The sequence below is a fragment of the Pinus tabuliformis genome, chromosome X, assembly GCF_031772625.1.
Source record: "Pinus tabuliformis cultivar Carrire ecotype Pingquan chromosome X, CPIR1, whole genome shotgun sequence".
NCBI lineage: Eukaryota > Viridiplantae > Streptophyta > Pinopsida > Pinales > Pinaceae > Pinus > Pinus tabuliformis.
In genome coordinates this window covers 983,360,990-983,370,011 of record NC_142308.1, presented here as the reverse complement: position 1 = coordinate 983,370,011, position 9,022 = coordinate 983,360,990, and the positions used below count along the sequence as shown (strand labels likewise).

The following is a 9,022-nucleotide window of genomic DNA, read 5'->3' as shown; positions in this document are numbered from 1 at the left end:
CAAATTGGAAATTGATTCTTTGACTGTTGATATCCTGCCTGCAAATTTGAATATGTTGTAAATATTCTTGAAAATCTATCGACCTCCCTTTAAACAGGGTCAACTATGCCACCTGTCATCCAATGGTCCTTTTATCCAATTTTGAAAGAGAAATTTTTGTCATCTGTTGAAGTATGGTTTACAAAACCCTTTGTTTCATATAACTTATTTGAAAAATATACTCTACTTTATCCATGGGTTAATTACTCATGTAAAAATATAATTAGTCGTAAAATTTGTAGGATAAATTAATTACTCTTTTCCTAGACATCTGGCAAAACTACAAAAAAAAAGTGCCTAGCTATCAAAAACCATGGTTTTCATCTCTTTGATATCCTAATGCCATAAAACAATGATATAGGAGTCCATCAATAATTGGAAATCCATTGTGTTTGGTGTTTCTCAATATTTGTACATTATTTTCCTACCCTCTCTTTTCCAACAAGAGTTACAAATGTAACTATGACAACATCACTGGTAGTCAATTCCCTGATATATGGCTCTGCATGTGCTTCAAGGAAAATAAGCTCCTTCTTGTGAACAACTTGGTCATAGACACCACTGAAGCCATCTCTATTATCAACATTTTGCTGCTCTGTTTTGAATCCATGACCAAATTCCAGAGGTAGCATCTTCTCGTGCCTAAGAAATTGCATAGATTGAGATTGATGGAAGCCATTATTAGCTTACATACATAAACTTCTAACATACACATTACACAATATTAAATATTGAATATTTCTCCATAGACCTTGACCCCATAGTAGACCTATAAACAAAAACCTCAATAATATGTTGTACAATTTTGACATTCACTTGCTTGTTTGCAAACACACTCTCCAAATTATCTAAACAGCTCCTTGGATTGGCAAGATCAAAAATCCAGATCAGCATCAAGATGATACCAAACCAAAGCATTCTCTTTAGCTTCTATGGAAAAAACATCAGTAGTCTCAGTACATAATTTCATAACAAGCTTTGTTGTTTTCTCCAGTAAAAGTTTGTAGTGGGTTGTTGTTTTTCATTCAGTATCCTGGTTCATTTAGCAATTAGAGGTGTTCCTTTCTTGCACTACTTTTGGCTATTGCATATTCCTTTATTCTTTTGAGCGAAATACTTCATTTTATCGTCTCATCTAGCTTTCACAAGAGCTGTCCTTTCTTTGTCTGTGAATATGTCAACTAAAGGCCTGGGTAACTAGGAAGGCCAACATAATATACTTTCTCTCTTAGAGAATGATATAAAAAAAATTCTGCAAATTTCCTTGCATTCTTCTAATGTTTCTTAATGCACAAAGTCATTGTATTTATTCTTCATAAGCATAGCCAAGAGTGAAATGAAGTTAGACCAAACCTTCTGCATTATGTAGGAAATAAATATCTTTCGCCCAACTTCCCCCCTGAAATTGTATCTTTTGGACTCACAATTGTTACCAATACTACAATAACTACCTATTGATGGAGAGCCTCAAAACTTTGTTGCATATTTATACTACACTGAAGTGTTTTTTCACTTGCTTCAAAATATTATATGAATTATTCCCAATGTTCTTCTCTGGTGCTTGTGGATCTTCAATCGGAAGTATGTCGTCGCTTAAAGTCTACACGATACCCCAAGATTTGATATATACAGAACTTCAACATTCTCAAATGTTAGTCAGAAACTGGACCAAGATCTTGGAAATTCCCTTTATAACAAATGAAATTGGTTAGCAGACTCAAGATATTTGCTATTAGAATGTGCTCAGAGCCAAAATTATTAAGCTATGCATGCGATGAATAAAACTGAATGAATACAAAAGAGTTATGAATAATCTTCTCTTGAATATCAAAACCAGTGATTTCTAAAACTCTGGTAGAAGATGCACCCAGATCTGAAAAAGAATTTGCATGATATCAACACTTCTAATTCCAAGCCACGAAGGAAACATGCACCCAACAACCAACCTCCAAATAAAGGATCAGTTGTTTTGCAAAACTTGGCCATGCCAAAAACTGAGTATATACCCTTTAGAAAACCAACAAAATCTCCCAAACTGTTGACAATTTTAAAAAAATTCTCGTGTCTCATCTAATTGAGGCCATTTTTCAAAAACCCCATTGTTTGGAATTTTGAAATTCCCCTTCAATTTCCTGGAAACTGCACCTAAAGTTCATTGTTGGAAAATGCCCATGAAATTTTGATGAGTGGTTTCCAAAAGCAATTTCTCGATGGATGGGGAGAGGAGGGATGGGTTCCATGGTATTGAAAACTGTCAAGGGGGTGCTACTATGAACCTGTTGCTACCACATCACCAATAGTTTTTTTCACTCCCTTTGTTAAACATCGAACACATAGAGGGGGTTCATGATTTATAATAACTATCGATCTGCTATTGTCTTATACTAGATCTACACGATACCCCAAGATTTGATATAGACAAAACTTCAACATTCTCAAATGTTAGTCGGAAACTAGACCAAGATCTTCGAATTCCCTTTATAACAAATGCAATTGGTTAGCAGACTCAAGATATTTGCTATTAGAATATGCTCAGAGCCAAAATTATTAAGTTATGCATGCGATGAATAAAACTGAATGAATACAAAAGAGTTATGAATAATCTTCTCTTGAATATCAAAACCAGTGACTTCTAAAACTCTGGTAGAAGATGCACCCAGATTTGAAAAAGCATTTTCATGATATCAAAGCTTCTAATTCCAAGCCATGAAGGAAACATGCACCCAACAACCAACCTTCAAATAAAGGATCAGTTGTTTTGCAAAACTTGGCCATGCCAAAAACTGAGTATATACCCTTTAGAAAACCAAAAAAATCTCCCAAACTGTTGACAATTTTAAAAAAAATTTCGTGTCTCATCTAATTGAGGCCATTTTTCAAAAACCCCACTGTTTGGAATTTTGAAATTCTCCTTCAATTTCCTGGAAACTACACCTAAAGACCATTTTTGGAAAATGGCCACGAAATTTTGATGAGTGGTTTCCAAAATCAATTTCTCGGTGGAGGGGGAGAGGAGGGATGGGTTTCATGGTATTGAACATTGTCAAGGGGGTGCTACTATGAACCTGTTGCTGCCACATCACCAATAGTTTTTTTCACTCCCTTTGTTAAACATCGAACACAGAGAGGCAGTTCACAATTTATAATAGCTATCAATCTACTGTCGTCTTATACTAGATCTACAAGATACCCCAAGATTTGATATAGACAGAACTTCAACATTCTCAAATGTTAGTCGGAAACTGGACCAAGATCTTGGAAATTCCCTTTATAACAAATGCAATAGGTTAGCGAACTCAAGATATTTTCTATTAGAATGTGCTCAGAGCCAAAATTATTAAGCTATGCATGCGATGAATAAAACTGAATGAATACAAAAGAGTTATGAATAATCTTCTCTTGGATATCAAAACCAGTGACTTCTAAAACTTTGGTAGAAGATGCATCCAGATCTGAAAAAGCATTTTCATGATATCAGAGCTTCTAATTCCAAGAAAGGAAACATGCACCCAACAACCAGCCTTCAAATAAAGGATCAGTTGTTTTGCAAAACTCGGCCATGCCAAAAACTGAGTATATACCCTTTAGAAAACCAACAAAATCTCCAAAACAGTTGACAATTTTAAAAAAATTCTTGTGTCTCATCTAATTGAGGCCATTTTTCAAAAACCCCATTGTTTGGAATTTTGAAATTCTCCTTCAATTTCCTGGAAACTGCACCTAAAGTTCATTGTTGGAAAATGCCCACGAAATTTTGATGAGTGGTTTCCAAAAGCAATTTCTCGGTGGAGGGGGAGAGGAGGGATGGATTCCATGGTATTGAAAACTATCAAGGGGGTGCTACTATGAACCTGCTGCTGCCACATCACCACTAGTTTTTTTCACTCCCTTTGTTAAACTTCGAACACACAGAGGGGGTTTACGATTTATAATAACTATTGATCTGCTATCGTCTTATACTAGATCTACACGATACCCCAAGATTTGATATAGACAGAACTTCAACATTCTCAAATGTTAGTCAGAAACTGGACCAAGATATTGGAAATTCCCTTTATAACAAATTCAATTGGTTAGCAGACTCAAGATATTTTCTTTTAGAATGTGCTCAGAGCCAAAATTATTAAGCTATGTATGCGATGAATAAAACTGAATGAATACAAAAGAGTTATGAATAATCTTCTCTTGAATATCAAAACCAGTGACTTCTAAAACTCTGGTAGAAGATGCACCCAGATCTGAAAAAGCATTTTCATGATATCAAAGCTTGTAATTCCAAGCCATGAAGGAAACATGCACCCAACAACCAAGCTTCAAATAAAGGATCAGTTTTTTTGCAAAACTCGGCCATGCCAAAAACTGAGTATATACCATTTAGAAAACCAACAAAATCTCCCAAACTGTTGACAATTTTAAAAAAATTCTCATGTCTCATCTAATTGAGGCCATTTTTCAAAAACCCCATTGTTTGGAATTTTGAAATTCTCCAATTTCCTGGAAACTGCACCTAAAGTTCATTGTTGGAAAATGCCCACGAAATTTTGATGAGTGGTTTCCAAAAGAAATTTCTCGATGGAGGGGGAGAGGAGGGATGGGTTCCATGGTATTGAGGCACTTCCAATACTTCTATTGTATTTAAGGAAGGCATTTTATAAATATAATAATAGACAATTGATCAGCTATTATTTCAGAAACAAGATTGTGATCATAGAATAATGGAAATAGAGATATCTGCTTTCATAGCATTGTTGGTAAATCAAAATTAAAGCTAATGGAGAAGGAAAAGCAATAATCAAATACCTCAGACGTTCAACATCAGCCCTGACATCAATTTTCTCCATCTCTCGGTTTATCAGATTGACAATTCAAGCTGTATATGTAGTAATTGCACGTAGCAATTATGGAGGACTCCTGAGCAAATTTAGAGCAAGATCCTTCACATCATTTGGTATTTCCCCATCCAAATCAATAACTAGCTTCTCAGCATCTAGATGTGCAAATGTCCCTGAACACCACCCCCATCATAAGCCGAAAAAGTGTTCCGTATTCTTTCAATGAGATGAGCTGCAAGTGATTCACATGCCTTTCTAATGCTCCTTTCCTGTGCTGTTTCAATAAGAATGAGACCATCCGCTAGCTTGTTTCCCTTAATTATGGCATAAATGGTATCCTGCTCGTTATGGGCACGCAGAATGTCAGGAGTTGCATCTTGCCCACTGCCAACCCTCACTCACTGTGCATCCCTTGCTTGATCAACATAACGATGAAGTCGTTGTTGATATTCTGCAAAAATCTTGCATGTTTCTTCACACCGCTGGTCATAAGCTTCAAGAATTACCTGCTTATGCGTAATACAAAAGAAGAAGAAAAAATAACAGTCAAAAGGCGATACTTCAATGAAAACTTTAGAAATAATTTTAAAATTTGAGCGAAGTTCCTTAATGTTCTTCACAGTATATATTATCCAGTTAAACTTGATTTCAATGTTATTGCACGAAATTAATCCTATTTGACAAAACGAAATTCAGCCACACGCTGCCTTACGAGTAATAGATCATTCCCTGTGATATATTACATCAGGAATTTTGGAGCATAATGAGTAGCTCTGGGATCGGGTATAATCAGTTCGTTTATTCCGTATTTATCATTAAGGAGCTTAAAAAGAGCACAATGTCAAGGCCCTTCTAAACCTATCGCATTAATTAGCATATTTGAAACCATGATATTCCTAATATTTAACAAAATAGCTTAATGTAAACAAGCTGCAAGATCCACAAAACTAATTTGATACACAGGCTTTTCAGAAGCGACAGAATTTAACCAAGAAACTAACTTGAATAATGTAACGTTCTCATAGAACAAGGTAATGAAACCTAGTCTGATTTTAGAAAATGAATCAACAACACAATAAATTTTAAATCTGTACCTATAATTTGATTTCTCATCAAGCATTCTTTTGCGTTCAGCTTCTTCCTTGGAAGCTTCAAGCATCTGTCCCTTCAATTCCTTCCTCTGCCACTGAAGGACGTGGCGTAGTCTTTCTACCTCTTTCTCAGCTGCACCTCGTTCTCTCAGAGCCCTCTCTCAGGTCTCATAGACTTCAGAAGCGTGTCCTTTTTCCAGAGGCTCTTTAGCTTTGGCAACCTCGGCCACCTTTCCTTTGCTTTTGTCATCATATCTCTTCCTACTTTTGCCTTTAACTTCCTCCTCCTTCACATTTAAGTTTTTTTCTGCTGCCTCGGCTACTTCTTGCAGACTGACTGCGATGCTAGGGCTGCCGTGCACGAGAATGTTTCTCTTAATTCTCTCCACTGTTTTCTTGGACCTTACTCTCTGCAATAGGAAATTACAGATGGGTAACATATTTCCCCTGCATATTTTCTTCAGATCTTCCGACGATGGTAGGGGTTTGTTGGAAGATAAATATCAGTCGTGCAGTTTGTACCCCATTTCCTGCTGTAACCATTCCAATATAGCCTCCGGATGAGGAACGGAACTGCCTGGAGTCTGCATAGCTTAAACACTACAATCTTTGGATAGAACTGGTCGAAAGTGAGCTCAAATTACTGCAAATGCCCTCGGAAATTCGATCATGCCTGCTTGGTAAGGCACTGAAGCTCAACCCCGGATGTAAAAATGCTAGTTCAGCCTAGATTTGGTACCGAATTGTCCCGAATTGAAGACCTAGTCAAAGCTGGAAACCCTAAACCAAGAGAATTGCTCTGTGTCCAATTGCAGCTGCGATCGCTGCTGCGGTGAGATGAGAAATTTGAGAGTCCCATGGACTCAAACCTTCAATCCATCGGCCGGATCAGAATTTTCTTCATCGTATCTCAAACCCTGACTTCGTGCTTTTTCTTGCCACTGCGTTGATAAATCCCATGCAACAAAGGCATTTGGCCCGGCCCTCCTCTGCAGCAAACTGGCTATTTGTGTGTGCACGACAAACCAAGTGGGTAGACATATGGGCAGATAATTGTTGAATCGTCTAACAATAGATCTGACGGTTAACATTAAGACAAAAAGGTGTTTAGGGGAGTTCATTTCAGAAGGAAACGCCTTACGGCGTAAATATCTCGATTGTGAACTAGTTTTCTTCCAGATCTATCAAACAAGTTATGCCCAAATGGAGAAATAGAAAATCCTCTCATCTATTGATTGCTCAAAGTTAGTAATGACAAACTGAATACATATAACAGAGATGGTGTTTAGTGACTAGCCAACAAAATGGGGACATGAAATGATAATAGAAAACGATAAGTAGCTCAAGTTTGTCACACTTTCCTTTCCCGGAACAGAACCATTCCTAAATAATTAAGTTCTGTGAGTATCTCAACGCCATATATGTTAATGTTTTTTTTTTCCATTGGCAAGTCATAAAACGCCAATAACTACCTAAATAAATCACAACTAATATGGCATCAGTTCAAGGATTTCCACACATCTTCACTTGTGAAAAACCAATATATTGTAAGAACAACATTGGTTGGGTCTAGTACTTCTCGGAATGTAGGTTGTAACTAATTATTCCTGGGGAGTAAGTGCCCTAAATCATACAACAAATGGCTAAAGGGGATGCAGAAAACATAGGGCTCTGTCAACTCACAGAGTCTAACCTTCCTGCAGTTCCATAGCCTATGGGAGAAAGAACTATGCTAAAGAAGCAACATTTACGTTTCATATATCTGCTGAAGAGCGGTTTAATTGTATAGATCTATTACTTATACAAATACGAGTATCACAAATTTCTGAAGAACCCTTTCCTTTTTAATTATTTTTTATTTTTATTTTTTTGGATTTTTTTGGTGGGAATAGCATTTCCCCCTAATTCCCCAAGTTTACTGGCTATTTCCTTTTTAGGAATGTTTTTAGATAGAAACAATCAGGGGAACATGTTGTCTCTAGACTCTGATAATTCAACTTTATAATATTCTACTTAGGGCTTGTGACTGAGGAAAGATGCATTTGCCCATTTTAAATTTCTCATACAACATGGGACCCAGGTGTTATAGACATTTTTGTGCCTTACAGCTCTAAGCATGAAATGTCCATAATCCAAGGGATCCTAAGTCCCTAAATGTGTTTTTCCTACCCCTAGAGGAACAAGGTCAACCAATTACAACTTCTCCCAGAAGTTCTCCACCAGAAACTGCTCAAAATCAGTCAAATCAGGATCATTTCAGTTGCTCCACTAGCTAGCTACATTGCATAGCACCCCAGTACACTATCTAGGTGCGTTGCAATGTACCTAAATGCACTACCAGGGTGCGCTGAGCGGGAAATGACAAATGGCAGTGTCATTCCGTGACGTGGACAGAGAATGGAAGCTTCCAGAATCTTCCCCAATGACACTTGCCTCACTGAGTTCGACCAAGGATGAGTAAGAGGCTCTCAGTCTCCAAGTGGAAGCAAGAACTGACAGAGAGAGGCCACAAGTCAAATCATAAGCTGACTCATACTCTTTGCATACATCTATATATGGATCCCTCATCCCAGAGATCTAGAGGCTGGAATTTTGTACTTTGCAGAGAATTGTTGTTGGTTTTGAGATAGAGATCAGTGCATTGGGTGATTTATGCTTTGTTGGAGGTGAAGAGGGGATTCCTTTGCTGGGGGGTTGATGCTAGATCAGGAATCATCGGTTGTAACTCCTCCTGGACCTTCTTGTGATATCAATAAAACTATTTGAGTTTCTCCTACATGCTTGTGTATCAATGATGTTTTTGTTATATTTGCATGTTTAGCTTAAATCTGATCCTAAGCTATTTATGAATGTAAATCCATGTCTTTGTGTAGTTTTCCTCTTCTGTGATCTTGTAGGAACTTGGTAAAGCTGGGCAAGTAAGGGAGCAGGTAGCTGGGAGCTGTCAAAGAGGAGAGAGATTGGATCAAAGGACTAGCGCAAGACACAGGTTGGTTCATCCTATTCCTCTTCGTTTACAGTTCATAAAGAAGAATACGAAAATAGTTTTCCTTGTTTGTT

The 9,022-nt window shown here is 37.2% G+C and overlaps 1 pseudogene; it reads right to left on the bottom strand.

Annotated features, from left to right (window-relative positions):
- Positions 1 to 455: 455 nt before the first annotated feature.
- LOC149143016 (AUGMIN subunit 5-like) lies at positions 456 to 6,552 on the bottom strand (annotated as a pseudogene).
- Positions 6,553 to 9,022: the final 2,470 nt, after the last annotated feature.